General features: G+C 45.4%; 1 protein-coding gene across 2 annotated transcripts in view; it reads left to right on the forward strand.

Annotated features, from left to right (window-relative positions):
• The window catches only part of LOC139751577 (uncharacterized), a 192,275-nt gene that overhangs the window by 33,413 nt on the left and 139,970 nt on the right, over nucleotides 1–18,892 (forward strand). The window contains exon 1 of one of the 2 annotated variants that reach the window (XM_071667160.1): nucleotides 8,759–8,884. The exons of the other annotated variant lie outside the window; for it this stretch is intronic. The gene's annotated coding sequence lies outside the window, so the exon portion shown is untranslated. Of the gene's footprint in view, nucleotides 1–8,758; nucleotides 8,885–18,892 lie in introns of those variants that run through there. 2 annotated transcript variants of the gene reach the window in all.

An 18,892-nucleotide genomic window follows, 5' to 3' on the forward strand; every position in this document is an offset into this window, starting at 1 on the left:
GATAAGTCTGTTCTCTACACTGGAAAATGATTACGTTGTTCCGTATACCGGGGTTTCCTGCAAACACGAAAACTTCACTTTTTGTGAAAGGTTTGCTAACGTAACATTCATCTTGTGTATAAAACACCAGACAGTGTTACTAAGATATTTCAGGGCGATTCTAAGAAGCGGCTTAAACATTTACATAGGCATTTTAGGAACCAGTAAAGGAGCCAGTTGAAATTACATGAGTCTCCCTTAGTAAAGTTTCATTTTTCTGTCTCGGAGAAGATACCCGTTTTCTTTTATGTAAAAGAATTCGTCCTTGATGTCGCGTGAAGGACTTGCGTTCATTTCACATTTCTATGTAAGCGACTCTTCGCTATATTGTTGAATTATAAACAATAGTAGCAGGACACGTTTAGCGCCATACAAACTTTATGCACCTGCCAGAAATTTATGTGTTTCATTTCCAACTTGAGAATTGCATCAGGTGTCAGGTACCGGGCCAGAGGCAATATACTTGCAAAACATGGAGATCAGGATAATGTTGACCAACTGTTTTTTTCTCGGTTCGAGTTAGTTCAGTGTCCTGGCGGCCCTTGACCTCGGGCTCTGGATTCCGGAATAATGTCGCTAAGGACAACTTCTCTGGCTGTCGTACTACAGATTTCATACATTTCTTATTGAATGGTTCCGTAACGATGAGATGTCATTCATTGTCACATAACTATGTAAGTAGAATTCCGGACTTGAATATAGAATGGAAAAAAGAATTATATATATATTTTTTTTTTTTTTTTTGCTTTGTCGCTGTCTCCCGCGTTTGCGAGGTAGCGCAAGGAAACAGACGAAAGAAATGGCCCAACCCACCCCCATACACCTGTATATACATACGTCCACACACGCAAAATATACATACTTACACAGCTTTCCATGGTTTACCCCAGACGCTTCACATGCCCCGATTCAATCCACTGACAGCACGTCAACCCCGGTATACCACATCGCTCCAATTCACTCTATTCCTTGCCCTCCTTTCACCCTCCTGCATGTTCAGGCCCCGATCACACAAAATCTTTTTCACTCCATCTTTCCACCTCCAATTTGGTCTCCCTCTTCTCCTCGTTCCCTCCACCTCCGACACATATATCCTCTTGGTCAATCTTTCCTCACTCATTCTCTCCATGTGCCCAAACCATTTCAAAACACCCTCTTCTGCTCTCTCAACCACGCTCTTTTTATTTCCACACATCTCTCTTACCCTTACGTTACTTACTCGATCAAACCACCTCACACCACACATTGTCCTCAAACATCTCATTTCCAGCACATCCATCCTCCTGCGCACAACTCTATCCATAGCCCACGCCTCGCAACCATACAACATTGTTGGAACCACTATTCCTTCAAACATACCCATTTTTGCTTTCCGAGATAATGTTCTCGACTTCCACACATTCTTCAAGGCTCCCAGAATTTTCGCCCCCTCCCCCACCCTATGATCCACTTCCGCTTCCATGGTTCCATCCGCTGCCAGATCCACTCCCAGATATCTAAAACACTTCACTTCCTCCAGTGAAGCCCTGGCTTGGATGTGTATAAGGAGCTGTGGTTTCCGTGCATTTCACATGACGGGTAGAGAACGAGCGTGAGCGGATGTGGCTTTTCTTCTATAATTTGGCGCTACCTCGCTGAAACAGGGGGCGGCGATCGGGTGTGGGGGAGGAGAGGAGAATGTATAAGTTATCTTTTTATTTTCCATCATGTCTTTGTATTGTGTCATGTGGGGCGGGATGGCGTTTGGAATGGATGAAGGCAAGCATGTTTGAATATGCGCATGTGTATACATATGTATATATATATATATATATATATATATATATATATATATATATATATATATGTGTGTGTGTGTGTGTGTGTGTGTGTGTGTGTGTATATTCATGTATATGTACGTGTATGTACATATATGTTTATATGTGCGTATACCTTGGAAAACGTATTGTTTTCTTGAGTCATTTGGAGATCAGATCCAGTTACTGATATTTGTCAATTTTTCATGAGTTGAACACAACTTTTGTACAACTGTAGGTTTATCATGAGACGGGCGGCCGAAACATTTTCGATTGGAAATATTATTTATTTCTAATTCTTTATAACATAAAACAGCTGATAGCAAGAATCAAGGAAGCTCTGTACGACATTCTTTTGTCGGGGGAGACAATATCGTCACCATAACACGGTATTGTTGTGGGAGGGTCGTGAGATACGTGGCTGGTCTCTTGTGGAACTCACTGACACAGATATACATTTATTTTTTCTTCTTTTGCGAGATTAAAACGGAAAAATATATTGATCGTCATTTAAGTTTATTAATCTACACTGTAAAGCTCGGGAGGGAGGGTTGATCGCACTTGTCGCCTACCATGGATACGTGAGCGCCGCCTCGGACACGCAGATAAATATGTGTTATCCCCGCAGACAATAATACCTCGCCGGGCGTCCCCCTCCGGCTGCCCATCTCCCAAGTCTCCCGCTGTTTCCTCCTACTTGTGGTGACCGCCGTTTTTGCTGCTGGTTCGGCTTAACATAGAAAGTTGTTGATCACTTTTACGCACAAGAGCTGTCTGTCTGAGGCTTGTCTCACTTGCTCAGTACTTTATGTATCAGTTTAACCTCTCGCCACCTTGGCGGTCGTCCACACTTGTTCATGTGGATAACAAGCGCGTTCGATATCCTGTGATGACGTATATGAGCTTTATGTTCGTTGATCCTTTTGGCTAATACCTGGTCCTGTTTCCTCGTATTATATGGCCGGACACCTGGTACATGGTAAGCTTTCCGTAAGGATGAAATGTAGCAAGGCGGCTAGGTTAGGTTAGGTGTTACTGTTGCATTTCTTAAGAAAGATGGTGACTGTGTTGTTGACTGACTAACTAGGATTTTCAGTGTAAGTATGGATCATGGTGAGGTGCCTGGGGATTGGCGGAATGCATGTATTGTGCCACTGTATTAAGGCAAGGGCGTCAAAGGTGAGCGATCAAACTATGGAGGTATGAGTTTGTTAAGTTTACTTGTTACGTTTTATGATAGAGTAGTGATTGAGAGAGTGAAGGCATGAACAGAGTATCAAATAAGAGAGGAACAGTGTTGTTACAGAAGTGGTAGAGGGTGTGTGGATCAGGTGTTTGCTTTGAAGAATGCGCGTGATAAATACTTAGAGAAACTAATGGATTTGTGTGTAGCATTTATGAATGTAGATAAAACATATGATAAGGCTGATAGCGATGACGAGCGGAAGGTTTTATCAATATATGATGGAAGAAAGTTGCTCGAAGCAGTGAGAATTTTTTTTTAGCAAGCGTTTAAGTTTGTGTACGAGTAGTAAAAGAGGAGAGCGAGTACTTCCAGGTGAAGGTCAGTCTGCGGCAGGGGTGTGTGACGTCACCGTGGCTGTTTGAGTTGTTTATGGATGGGGTGGTGAGGGGAGGGGGTAAATATAAGGGCCTTGGGGAGAGGGGGCGAGTATGCGGTCTGTAAGAGATGAGGAAGACCTAAGAAGTGAGTCAGTTGTTTGTTTATGACACAGCATTGGTAGCGGATTTGAATGAGAAACTGCAGTTGGTGATGGTATAGAGAGTGTAAGGAAGAGGATACATGTGTCAGATGTGGAGTGAACAAGGAGAAGTGGGAGAACAAGTAGGAGGTGGAAGAATGGAAAGAAAATTTTTTTTTTTTTTTAATGATTGGGGCCTGAACATACACGAAGTTTAGGTGAAAGCTGTGCTCGAAATATATTGAACTGGAACAGTGTGGTATAGAGGGGTCGACGTGCTCTCAGTAGACTGAACTAGGACATGTGAAGCGTCTGGGGTAAACCATGAAAAGATTTGTGGGGCCTGGTAGTGGATAGAGGGTTGTGGTTTCGATGCATTGCACAGCTAGATAAGGGATGTAAGCGAATGCGGCCTTTCTTCGTCTGTCCCTGGCGCTATCTTGCGAACGCAGGAGACAGCGATTAAGTATCAAAGATGAAAGAATACACACACACACACACACACACACACACACACACACACACACACACACACATATATATTTTTTTTTTTTTTTTTCAAACTATTCACCATTTCCCGCGTTAGCGAGGTAGCGTTAAGAACTGAGGACTGGGCCTTTTTTGGGATACCCTCACCTGGCCCCCTCTGTTCCTTCTTTTGGAAAAAAAAAAAAATGAGAGGGGAGGATTTCCAGCCCCCCGCTCCCTCCCCTTTTAGTCGCCTTCTACGACACGCAGGGAATACGTGGGAAGTATTCTTTCTCCCCTATCCCCAGGGATAATATATATATATATATATATATATATATATATATATATATATATATATATATATATATATATATATATATATATATTCATACAGATTCGCCATTTCCTGCATTTCCATGGAAGAGTAAGGAACAGAGAACCGAGCCTAGTAAGAAAAAGTCCTCACTTGGCCCCCTTCTCTGATCCTTCTTTTGGACCAGTATAACAGGAGGGGAGGATTTCCTGCCACCCCCCTCCCCCGCTCCTATCCCCAGGGATTATGTATATAAATGAATGAATGAACAAATAGATGCGTATTCATATGCACTTTGTTCGTATATATATATATATATATATATATATATATATATATATATATATATATATATATATATATATATATATATATATATGTGTGTGTGTGTGTGTGTGTGTGTGTGTGTGATAGATAGATTGATAGATAGATGGAGAGAGAGAGAGGGGGGGGGGCAATTCAGAGTTGAGATGAGGGAGTATTAGCAAACTTCAGGGAGAATACGATGATGTTTGGCAGGGAGGTTAATAGCGTTAGAAAAGCAAGAACATGGGTGAAGGAGGGACATGGGCGGGTGGTAACAGGCGGTGATGATGTGAGGAGATGGAGGGAGTATTATGTAGGACTGTTGAATGTGTTTGATGATAGGGTGGTGGCTGTAGGGTTGTTTGGGTCAGGGAGGTATGCGAAGTGAGAGTGTCATGGTGAGTGGAATGATGGAAAGAGAGTAGGTGGTGATAGCCTTGCGTACGTGGACCTCCGTGGTGTAGCGGTCAGCGCTACAGACCGTGACGCATTCAAGGGCCACCTGGGGCTGAACGCATAGGCTCCAACCCTGGTTGCGACAGTCGGTCCATGGTGAGGTGCCCGAGGACTGGCAACGTGGATGTATAAGGGTCATTGTGTAAAGGCAAAAGGAGACATGAGCGAATGCTCAGAACACAGAGATATATGTCTGTTGGGTGTACTTGGTACGTTGTATGGGAGAGTGGTGACTGAGAAGCTGGTGGCATGCACAGCGCTTCAGAATGGGGAGGAATGATGTGGGTTAAGGATTGGTAGAGGATGTGTGGCTCACGTGTTTGCTCTTAAGAATGTGTGTGAGACATACTTAGAGGAATAAAAGGCTTTGTAGCTTGGGTGTATTGATCTGGAGAAGACGTGCGATGGAGCTGATAGAAATGCTCGCTAATAGAAATGCTCAGTAGAAGGTGTTACGAATATACAGTATGGAACGACAGCTACGGGAAGTAGTTTTTTTCATCAAGAGGTAAGAAGAGAGGAGGGTGAGTAGTTCCGGTTGGTTTGTTGGTGAATGCAAGAGTCTTGGAGAGAAGAACAGGTCTGCAGTCTTTGGGATGGGGGGAGTCAATTATTGTTAAGGGACAGTATGTGGTGTGAGGAGGGTTGATTGAATAAGAAATGACAGGATAAGAGAAAGGTGTAGTAATAAGAAGAGTGTGGTCGAAAGAGCGAAAGAGGACGTGCTGAAATGGTTTTGACATATGGAGAGAATGAGTGAGGAGAGGTTGACAAATAGGATATATATGTTAGAGGTGGAGGGGACAAGGAGAAGAGGGAGACCGAATGGAAGGATGAAGTGAAGAAGGTTTTGAGTGCACGGGACCTGAACATGCAGGAGGGTGAAAGGCACGAACGGGATAAAGTGAATCGAAGGAGTGTGGCATACGAGGACAACATGCTGTTGCTGACTGAACCAAGGGATATGAAAGGGTCAAGAAAGATCTGTGGGGCCTGGTTTTGGATAGGGGAAGTGGTTTCTGTGCAATGCACCAAACAACTAGAGAATGGATGTGAGCAAGGGATGCCATGTCTTCGTTTATTTTTGACGTTACGTCGCTAACTTAGGAAACGGCTTCTAAGGCTCTGGCATTTGTTTTTGACGCTACCTTGCTCACGCGGGAAATGGCGAATATGTATAGAGAAAACATATATATATAATAATAATAGTTATATATGTCACCTCTGTATCAAAGCTGATCATTAAGAAGGTCGACAGAACTGTAAGATACAGCAGAGCTGTAACCTGATATGTAAACACATCTGATGGATTATGAGGAGAAGGAGGAAGGTGTTGACCTGCCCAGCTGGAGGGCAAGGTGAGACACGGTCACTAATGCAACATCCCGAGTAGGAGATGATGGTGTCAGCACAGACCAGATGGATGGGGTCTCTGAACTCACACACGGCTCGAGGACAACAATCTTAACCAGACGCTGGAGGAGGGTCGTGTCAGGAGGGAGGGAGGGAGGTGAGCAAACATTTCCTCAGCAACATTTGTGGACACACGTGACGACCTGTACAACCATGAGCTTAACCTGGGAAGTGCTGGGAAGACCAAGAGGTTGTGTGGCTGGGTTGTGTCATCATACATCACCCCTCCCTCCCCCTCCTCCCTCCCACACCCATGTGTAGAAACAGGTAATATCGAAGATGGTTTCCCGCAATTATGAGAGACTTACGGGGAAAGACTAGAGGCCTTGGTAGGGAGAAGAGTAAGGGGTGACTTGATCACACAACCTTTACATTTTTAACAGACCGATGACGTGGACTGTGAACAATTGTTCGAGAAATGTAAGGATAGAGCAGTTACAGGACATGACATGAAGTTAAGCAAGAATTTTGTTTAAAGTAGATGTAAAGAAAAACATCGTATAAGAGTGATAGATAAGGGGGAACAGAATGACTGAGGACATAGTTAATGGAGACAACATACTTGAATGTAAAAAGTTGTATAAGAGTGAATGTTTAAGAGGTGAGACCCAACGAGTGTAAAATTCCATCACCGTGCAGTACAGATAGGTAATTACACACACATACACACCCACAGACACACACACACACACTCCATCCTTTCATACCGTTAAGTTGTACACAAATAGCTGTTTGTAAATATATTGTGTACTGCTCAGGGAAGGATTACTGCGCTCATAGAACCCTCTTTCGTGTGTGTGTGTGTGTGTGTGCGTGTGTGTGTGTGTATGTGTGTGTGTATGTATGGGATGGCAGGGGTGGTTGACCGTGGGTTGTGTGGGTTGGTTGGCCGGGGTCAAGAGCCTTGTGGTGAAGGCCAACCAGTCAGCCCAGATCAGTGGCCCCGAGCTGCCCGGCAGCCGCCACTACCACCAGACCCAGGTAGGGGTCACACACACACACACACACACACACACACACACACACACACACACACACACACACACACCGCTCATCAAGAATGTCACTCAGAGGAAGTCATCAGGTCAGCGAGTCATACATTATGCCCCCTCCCGCCCGCCACAGCCTCGACACCATGTTCCCTGTGTCCCCCAGCCCCTGTCTGTCCATGGTTATTACTGTGGCTGTTGGCACTGACAGACAGACACTGCAGACACGTAGGTGTTGGTATACTGACAGACAGACACTGCAGACACGTAGGTGTTGGTACTGACAGACAGACACTGCAGACACGTAGGTGTTGGTACTGACAGACAGACACTGCAGACACGTAGGTGTTGGTATACTGACAGACAGACACTGCAGACACGTAGGTGTTGGTACTGACAGACAGACACTGCAGACACGTAGGTGTTGGTACTGACAGACAGATACTGCAGACACGTAGGTGTTGGTACTGACAGACAGACACTGCAGACACGTAGGTGTTGGTGCTGACAGACAGACACTGCAGACACGTAGGTGTTGGTACTGACAGACAGACACTGCAGACACGTAGGTGTTGGTACTGACAGACAGACACTGCAGACACGTAGGTGTTGGTACTGACAGACAGACACTGCAGACACGTAGGTGTTGGTACTAACAGTCTCCAGAGGTGTAGGTGCTGACAAATTGACCCCAGACACAAGTGAAGCCGTTAGAATAAAGAGGTATAAAAGTATCTACGTTAAGTTTCAATATTAGAGATCCAATATGATCACACTAGTGGTCACAATAACACCTGTCGATACATACCTGATGCTCCTCTCTCTATCTCACGTTAGCATCTGCAGCAGTAATTACAACACAGTAACACAAGAAACACAGGCCTGTTCCTCCCCTCACACCTTCCGCCTCATAAATCACTGAGTCATGGGAGCGACTGCAGACTGACCCATCAGGCCGGTAGGGACGTTTCAAAGCACCTCTTTGGGCGAGTCATGAAGGAAGTGCGCGTCATCTCGTGCAAGAACAAATCTTTTGTCTTCACGAATAATTGTCCTCTGTTTCTTGAACAGGTTAGTCAGGAAGACTTTAACTCAGCTTTGGCCACCTGGAAATTATATATATATATATATATATATATATATATATATATATATATATTTATATATATATATATAAATTTTTTCCCTTCGGTGTTGCGGCTGCCGTAACTCATGCAGCGGCCGCGGGGTCGAGGTGGCGCTGCTTTGTTTACCCGTGGTGAGTAACCTTGCCACGTTCACAGGTTTAACCTTAGTCTAGCCTTAACTGGCTACTTCTTGCTACCTGATATATCACACACCCTCTCTGTCATTCGCCAGGCAGCCAGGCATCTACACTCCTGAAAGTCCGGCATGTAGGTGAGAAACACGTGTTTTGTCGTAGTTTTTTGTGAGGCAACCTTGGTCACACTTTTTTTTTCACTCGCTGGCATATCACATAGTGTTTACTACATGTTAGAAAGTACAGTGTAATGTTTGTAATGGATGAAATATTAGTGAAGGTAAAAGTTACATGTCAAGTAGAAAGCACTATATGTATCCTGGGTGAGAGTGATGTAATACCTTCGTGTTCCAAGTCCACCGAGCGTATACTAGGCTTCAACTGAGGTTAGCGTTAGAGGGCACCGTAGCTGCGGTCAGGCCTCGAGGCCTCCCGCTCCACATTTCCTTCACACTTGATCCTCCTGTCAGCAATTATCCTTGGTGCCTTTCCTGTACTTTTCCTTCAGTCGCTCATATTCTCTTTGATATGACCGGCTAACTTCACTTTCCTCTTCACTTGTATATGGACCTTGTATATGTATATGGAATATGTAGTACTGACCAGTTATGATGTATTGCTATTGACGAGTAATACAAACACTGTATTTCTTAAGTCTCTTATAAAGCACTACCAACAAACCAAGTTTATGATTCCAGGTTTGGTGGACGAAGGTGTTATAATGTTTCATTGAACCTGAATACCTCACTAATAACTGGTCATGCTCCCCTCTATTTTTTTTCCAAATGCTGGCAGAATTATTTACCAGGAAGTAAGTACAGCTTCATTTGATAAAAATTGTGATGGCAGCGACCTGGCATCTCACGTCAGACAAACGTGGCAATGTTATAAAATGTTATATTTCGTGATGCACTGTAATGACGCCAATAATACGATCATCAGGTACAAGGTCTGGAGTGGGACAGTTTTTGTTTTGTGGTCAGAACGTTGTTGTACTTCATATACAGACAGGAATGTGAGGATTGGATTTTTTTTTTGTTTAGCCTTTCGTATTATATCTTAAGAGTTTCTTCAGTCATTTAGATTTTCTTGTCTAGAGGCTGGAGACTTGGAGAGGTGGGACAGAGAGTAATGCCACCATTGACTGGCATCATCCCACTGCACCAGGCTGCTGCCTTACGCCTCCAGAGTAATGCCACCATTGACTGGCATCATCCCACTGCACCAAAAGGCTGCTGCCTTCCGCCCTCCCAGGGGTCACACGCACACACACACACACACACAGTTATGATGACGTTTGTCTGCTGTCTTGGCTGCCCTGGTGTCGAAAGCGACTACAAGCTGAAGAACTTAATTGTTTACGCCACAGAGAATGATGTCCAATGCTTGACAACGGCTGTTTTGACTCGTCATATTCCGAAACAGTTGAAACTTCTTTGTAATATTAGATTTATATGTCATACTTATTTCATTATAATCGTCTTAAGGTAGATTACATGGTATAGTGATTGTTAGTAATTTGTTTTATTTCATATTTGTTCAGGCTTTGATCTGGATCTGGTCCGTTCCAGGACTGCACTTGTGGCATTCGGTATTTATGCCGTTCCTGTCTTGTGAGTTGGTGATGCTCAGATGTGATCTGGTGTGAGAGGTGACACAGGAGCGAGCACAGTAGGAACACTGCCGTCTGACCCTGGCTTGTGGTTCTACCTTCAGTTAGCAGCTTAGAAAGCCATTAGGAAACAAATCACTTCAGGTTATGGGATCGTCTGTTTCACAGTCCTGCCACGTGATTTACTTACTGTTTGTCTTCTAACACAGTGTTCCAGCTTGACCCAATGCCGTCCTAGCCTCCAAGTCATACACCTGTCTTACGATTATGGTAGTCCAGCAACGCATGATGAAACCTGACGATTTGTATTATGATATAAACACTCATTTTCCTTTATATTCTGATCGTAAAATAATTACATTACGACCTTTGCCCCGGGTCGTCACAGCTGTAGATGCCAGCCAAACCTGGGGTCAGCCTGTGGTACGTTAAGAAGCTTTGGATGTATTGGTTACATCTAGACGATATAATGGTTTTGGGTTGTTGTTCAGATCAAGAGTCAGGGTGGGTTGGTTACGTATACATCGTATTATTGTTCTGGGCGGGTTGATCAGATTAAGGGTCAGGGTGGATTGGTTACATATAGACCATATGATACCTCTTGGTGGGTTTGTCAGAGCAAGGGTCAGGGTGGGTTGGTCAAATCAAGGGGTCAGGGTGGGTTCGTTACATATAGACTATATAATTGTTTTGGATGGGTTGGTCAGATCAAGGGTCAGGGTGGGTTGGTTACATCTAGACGATATAATGGTTGTGGGTGGGTTAGTCAGATCAAGGGGTCAGGGTGGGTTGGTTACATATAGACCATATAATGGTTCTATGTGTGTTGGTCAAAATACACTTTAGCAGGTGCTTCATTTCTGAACTGTTTGAAAAGATTAAATCAACCCAAAAATTCTCTTTTTTTCAAGTTGCTCGGCAGATCTGGTTTTCGTCCTCGTTTAACAAGGTGACTGTTTAGTCTGACGTTATTTCAAGATGGACGCCAAACGACAGAGCCCCGAGTTAAGTGGTTACTGTCCGTGATCTGTGTCGTCCTGGTGTTGCCTCGATGGATTAACACACGTTTAATACTGTAACGAAGTGAACGGTGGTGGCGGAGCCCGGAGCGTGGTAGGGGAAGTCGCCACGACCACCTCCAGCACACTTGACTTGTGGCAGACACTACTGGTGACTGTCGTGGCTTCACCAGCCTGGCCACGACCACCTCCAGCACACACTGACATGTGGCAGACACTACTGGTTGACTGTGGTGCCTCACCGGCTCTGTCAAGAACACGCCGCCGCTCCAGTACAGACAGACTTGTGGGGGATACTACTAGTGACCGTGATGCCTCACTAGCCCCGTCAGGAGCACGCACCAACACCTCTAGGACACTTCACTTTTTCAAGTAAGTGACATTAACCTTAGAAAAAACTCGTGATGGCCATTTCCCAGTGAACAGCCAGCGGTCATGTTAGGTGGCCCTCAGACTGCCCTTTAAGTCACTGCTATATGAGAGTGTCCTTGGTCGCTGTTCGCCTTACCTGGAGTCCCGTTCTGGCGAATTCCGCGCGGTGGCTCGGGTGGGGGAGGCCGCAAGCTTTGTTGTGGAGGGTGTCAAGGGTGGCGTGGCTCCCGTCCAGTGAGGCCAGACCGTCCGTGTAACCCCGTCAGCGGCAGCGCTTCACTCACCACGTTAGTTTTAATGTTTGGGGTGAGAATATCATCAAGAAGACCGTTAGCTCTCTCCCCCACCCCCCGTCCTGACGTGTCTCCTGTTACATCTTCACAAGTTCAAGTTTAGCATAATCCCGTGAGCGTGTGAGTCACCTGCTGGGCACCTGAGAGCCCCGCTCTGCGCCAGTTCTTTGGGTATGCTGGCAACACCAGAGTGTTACCGTGGGTCATGCTGGACGCAGAGCCTACCCACGTCAGCCTCCACGGGACGAGAGCCTCCTAGTGTCTACCGAAGCCAGTCTCTTCTCTCCCCTACACCCGGACCCTCATAAAGGTAGCATTTCTAGTACCTGACAAGTGAGGTCTTTCAGTCCCGGTACTGAGCCCGGGTCATTACCAGCATGTGCCGGTCTCTGGTGCCGCTCCTGGGAGGCTGAGGGTAAACTGGTTTGCTCGTGGTTGTGTGTGCGTGTGTGCGTCCCAATGTGCACCAGGGATCTCATGACTGGTGATGTAGACCAGACGTGTGTACTTACATACAACGTTCTGTAGTTAAAGTTTCTGAAGACCGTAGTCCAAGCCAGAAGGTTGAATGCATTGAATTGCCACTAGATGATTGTGCACACCTATCTTGTGGCTTAGTGACTGGATAAGGAACGGGCTAACACCACTGATGCTGCACACAAGGCTTTACACAGTGTTGTATGTACCCGTTGTGTGGGACTCCTGCAGCGCCGAAGCTGCGGCGGAAAGATGGAGTGTGTGGGGGCGAGATGATCTTGACGAGATTATACTCTGTTGTTAACTGACGATGATACTACCTCGGTAAAGATGACTCCACACTCGCAGAGAAACCTCAAGTAGGAGCCAGGCAGCATATTACACACACACACACACACACACACACACATATATATATATATATATATATATATATATATATATATATATATATATATATATATATATGTGCTGGTAACCACACGGAAAATGAAGCACGAAGACCAGAGCGCTTTCGTGATAATTCACATTTCTTCAGGGATGTAGAGACGTGTATACGTATATATTGTAGTGATGTTACACTGGTATGCGTGTGATCATTTATTTGCTGATAAAGCACGAGTAATAATGAAGCACGATAAGTCCCGAGTGCACTTTTGTGTGTTCTACATCATCAGGGTAGATATAGAGAGAGTGCATCCCCCACTTATTGCGTGTAATATTGCGTGTAATATATATATGACCTCGTAAGGGGAGGATCAGGCGGAAGAAACTTAAGTAATAAACCAGAGGAAGAGGTCGGGTCACTAAAGGCAAGGTCATCAGAGGCAAAGTGTCAGGTCATAGATCAGCTCATAAACTGTATATATATATATTGACAACTTTCTGGTTATAGAAGGATGTCACTTTGTACATGGCTCGACTCACTCGTGTTGAAGTTATTACGAAAACTGTTTAATATTGCTGTATTCTGGGATATATCTGTTAACACTTGAATGACAAGATGCAACTTTCTACGCGTTGTTCCAGACGTTAGATGTTGGCTGAACGCTGGCATATGCAGGAGTAGAGGACTTGATTCTTGGCCTACATGAACGCTATGTTTATGCTCTTTTATTCTTAAGTTCACTTGTCCTCCACTTCGTCCCAAGTCAGTTGTATTACACTCCTTGCGTGGTATCTGGTACACACACATTTGAATTTTCATGAGTACGTTTCTCACTGTATTCTGTTCTTAATTGCGATATTCATATCAAGTTCTCTTTAAGTAGTTAGGGCAGACCTAGGAAGTTGTTGTGATACGGTAGTACTGGAAGGATTTTAGTGCTGTAAGATTTTTTTTGGCTTTTGAGTTGAGAAATATCTCTGTGGCACTAAATAAAGCTTTGTCACTGAAGGTCTGGGTGGGGGGGACTTTAAAGACGACGCAGTTTTATGAATTTTGCTGCTTTCACCATCAAGAAATTCTGGAGTGTAAATGCAGTACGCACGTACTAACACTTGAGGTGAACGCGGATGGTTTTACTTGATTCTAGTGAGCTGAGTCGAGGTGTGGTCATGATAGTGTTGTCGTGATGGGAGCTACGGTAAGGGCAGGATATACCCGTATAGAAGGCAGGTTACAAATGATATTGCCTATGACTATCAGAGTTATGGAGGTAGTTAACCAATGAAATGTCAGGATTAGATTCTTGCGATTGTTCACGTGTTCTTTGATGATTATAAGTAGTTTAGATAGCTGGCGATACCCAGTAGGGATTGAATGTTACTCATGGAAGACTGAAGAAGAAATGTAGAGCTGGAATTGGACCTACACTCCTCCATTAATTCATTTACGTACTTACTGACATCTTCCACGTTGCTATATTGTTAATGATCTATGTATCTTGAGGCATAGTGATTGTCTGGTGTTTAGTGAGGGAGGCACGTGCGTGTGGGATGTGCCGAGTTGTCTTCACGTGCTTTGAGAATGTGAGTTTTACATCTGTATTTGTTTGATTATTCTTACGTTAGGTGTACTCGGGGTGAACACATGTGGCCAGCGAGGGCGTAGCAGAGGTGGTGGTGACGTGGGTGTGGCCACAGGTACCGTCATCCTTTCGCAAGTGGGAGGAGAGTCAGGAGGGCTGGCATGTCGCTTGACTTGGCGTCCTACACGTTGCACGGTGACTCATGAGGCCACACATTCATTTCACATGTCAAGTATGAACATGAGTAATGATGAATGATGATGACCTTGTACCGTGCATGTCCAGTGACGTAGACGGCAGAGGCCCCAGGACCACTCTGTATCGTAGTGTTAACATTTCCCCTGAGCCTGTAACTCACCCAAACTGAGCTGGGGACCAGCAGGAGTGTTGTGATGTCGTGAGGTACGACAGGAGGAGTTCCCAGTATCTGCCGTCCACTGCTGGAGTGTTCCCAGCAGGTCGTACCCGCCGCCTGCAGCCATCACAGACACCGTTGTCTTAACAACCAGCGTCAGCTGCTCCTCCCACGCCAGTCCACATGTGGACACGGTCCACGCCTCAGGACCCTCCATTATGGCCAGGAGCAGATCCCTGCCACACAGGAGGTATTGTAGGGGGAACTGTCATCACCGGAGGGTTGTTTGGTATGCAGGAAGACGAGCCAAGGTCTGGTGAGGACACGAACTTCCTTCCGTCTGCTGCCTTCCTTCCTTCCTGACGCTGGCCGTGGTGTCTCCTTCCTAATGATCCTTACACTACTCCGTCCTTCCCACCAGGCGGGTCACTGCTGTATTTCAGTAAGCCGGGCAAAGTGTTTGCGGAAATTAGTCATGTGTTTAACGGCAGCGACGGACATACACATCAAACCCCGTGGAACACACGTGATGGGCAGTTGGTTCTTTCCTGTGAGTCCCTCGTTACGCTACGTGTTGCCCTCAAGTTAAGGAACTTGTGACTGGACTTGGTCTCCTCAAGTTAAGGAACTTCATCCTAGCCTCTCTGTTGTCTGGACCACATAGTATTGGGGTTACAGTTGTTAGTTACTGAAGTGATGTTGGAAGGTCAGTAGTGATGCATCTAGAGGTTTGTGTAGTTCAGACCAATCCATCACCCTCCTGTGAGCGGAACACCGGGATTTTACGGAAACTTCAGTTGATTATCATAGTCACGGAAAAAGGAGTCTTGTAAGGGTTATTTTGTGTTGTGTGACAAACAATGTAAGAGAGGGAGACGTGACACAGTGACCCGGGACTTAGTTCTTATGAGAGACACATCTCTTCTCTCTTATCATCATAATTGTTACTCAGGGTTCTGCTTAGCGTCTTCCATCTTCCTTCACTCCATAAAAGTTTGTCGTTCATCCTCCACCCCTGCCTTTCCACACCCATGCCAGAAGATCTGCTCTTGAACACATTGTACCTTGTCACATGAAGCGTCCGGGGGGAAACTGTGGAAAGGTGTGTGGGGGCCTGGTTGTGGATAGGGAGCTGTGGGGCCTGGTTGTGGATAGGGAGCTGTGGTTTCGATGCAGTTGATATAGCTAGAGAATAGGATGTGAACGAATGAGGCCTTTCTTCTCCGTCTGCTCCTGGCTCTACCTCGCTAACGCGGGAAACGGCGAAAAAGTATGACAGAAGAGGAAAAAAAGAAAATGTATGACTTGTGGTCCCGTTCAGTGGATGCGGCTGGCTTCCAGAGCGCTGTGGGAAGCCCCTGCAGAAGGGACTCTTCGGACAGGAAGGTATATATATCCTCTTTGTCAGTCTCTCCTCACTCATTCTCTCCATGTGACCAAACCATTTCAACCATTTCTGCTCTCTCAACCACACTCTTTTTATTACCACACATCTCTCTTACCCTTATGTTACTCACGGATCAAACACGTCACACCACATATTGTCCCCAGATATTTCATTTCCAGCAAGTCCACCCTCTGCACATCCTCATCTGTAGCCTATGCTTCGCATCCATACTACATCGTTGGAACTATTGTACCTTCAGACATACCTATTTTTGCGCTCCAGGAAACGACCTCTCTTTCCACACATCCTCAGTGCTCCCAGACCCTTCGCCTCTCACCTGCCCGAGGACTCACTTCCGCTTCACTTGTTCCATTCGCTGTGATGTCCACTCTCAGATATCTAAAGCACTTCACCTCCAGACTTTCTTCATTCAAACTCACAACCCAACTAACTTGTCCCTCCATCCTGCTGAACCTAATAACCTTGCTTTTATTATTCACATTGGCTCAACCTCCACCTTTCACACACTCTTCCAAAGTCAGCCACCAATTTTTGCAGTTTCTGACTCGAATTTGTCACTAGTGTTGTGTCATCAGCAAACAACAACTGACTGACTTTTTTTTTTATCCCCCCTCACCTCCTACAGACTGCACACTCCACAACCCTTACATTTAACCCCATCATCATCCCATCCATTAACAAATTAAACAGCAACGGTGTCATCAGACACCCTTGACGAAGACCAACCTTCGCTGGGAACTTCTGCCTCTGTTCTTCATGTTGCACACACGCTTTAAAACCTTCTCACGACTGTTAGCAGCTTTCCTCCCACACCGTATTTTCGTAAGACCTTCCGCAAGACATCTCTGTTAACCCTATCAAATGCTTTCTCCAGATCCATAAATGCCAAATACAAATAATTTTTTCGAAGTATTTCTCACAGCACGTTCTTTAAAGCATGACCCAGTGGCACCATACATACATTCTGCTAGTCCTCAGGCACCTCTCCAAGATCCTTACATACACTGAAAATCCAAACTAACTAGTCAACAGCACATTCACCTCTTTCTCAAGAAATGTACTGCAGTGCCATCCACCCCAGCCTCTTGCCTCATTTCATCTTATGCAATGATTTTACCCCGCTGTTTTCTCTTAACCAAACCACTCTCCATTACTCTCACTTCGCATACCTTCCTCCCCTCCCCGACCCAGACACTGCCACTCTATCATCAAACACATTCAGTATTACCTCAAGCCACTTACTCACTTCATCTCCCCTCCCCATCATTACCTGTTACCGCGTCCCCCTTTTCACTGGTGTTCCCCCTCTTTACCTTTCTGTCTCACTTTAATGATCTTCCAGGACGTTTTATTCCCCAACTCTTATTCGAACATTCCTCTTGACCTCTTGCCGCTTTCTCAACTAGATCTCCCAAACACTTGCACTCCTTCCTTGTAAGCGCCACCCATATGCCTCTCTTTTCTCTTTCGTCACCAATTTTACTTCGTCATTACACCAATCACTACCTTTTCTCTCTTGCCCCCACACTTCTCTTCCACGTGCCAGTACTGCTTCCCTTAATATCTCCCACTCCTCACCTTCTCCCGTCGCTTCATTTACTCTCACCTTTTGCCAATCTACACAGTCTCTCATAGTATTTTTTTTCAACACGTCTCTTTTTCCAAGCTCACTTACTTTCACCACTTTCTTCTCACCGATAACGTTTCCTCTTTTCCGGAAAACCTCTCCAAATCATCACCATCTTCACCCTCGCCTTCACAAGGTAATGATCAGACATCCCGCCAGCTGCCCCTCTCAGCTCAGTACCATCCAAAAGTCTATCCTTTACACGCCCTATCAGTTATCATGTAATCCAATGATGCTTGTTGACCATCTTTCCTACTCACATACGCATACTTGTGTTTGTCCCTCTTTTTAAACCAGATTTTCCCAATTAGCATTCCTTCTTCCTGCTCAAAATTCCATAAGCTGTTCACCACTTACATTTATAACACTGAATACCCCATGTCCCTCAATTATACTCTCAACCGCCATATCACTTACCTTCGTATTTAAATCACCCATCACTAATACCCGGTCTCTTACATCAAAACTGCTGACACACTCACTCAGCTGCTCCCAGAACACTTGCCTCTCATGATCTTTCTTCTCATGGCCAGGTGCATAAGCACCAATAATCACCCATCTCTCGCCATCCACTTTTATTTTTACCCACATCAGGCTGGAGTTCGTTTTCTTCCACTTTCACACACTCCCACAGCTCCTGCTTTACTATAGAGTGAGTAGTGCTACTCCTTCCATAGCTCTTGTCCTCTCACCAACCTCCCGGCTGTGCTCCTAATACACTTCCAAACCATTCTTCTCGTTTACCCTTGAGCTTCGTTTTACTCAGAGCCAGAACATCCAGGTTTCTTTCTTCAGTCATACTACCTATCTCTTTCTTCTCATCTTGGCTCCATCCACACACATTCAGATCCCCCCCCCCCCCCCAGCCTGAACCTTCGAGTGTGTGAGAGGTGGTGGGGATCCAGCGCCCTCTCAGGGTGCACGTGTCACGTGCCATCCTGCTGAGAGGGTGCAGGTGTGTATCATGTGTCATATCCCATCCTGCTGAGAGGGTGCAGGTGTGTATCATGTG

This window comes from Panulirus ornatus, chromosome 11 (assembly GCF_036320965.1).
Source record: "Panulirus ornatus isolate Po-2019 chromosome 11, ASM3632096v1, whole genome shotgun sequence".
Lineage (NCBI taxonomy): Eukaryota > Metazoa > Arthropoda > Malacostraca > Decapoda > Palinuridae > Panulirus > Panulirus ornatus.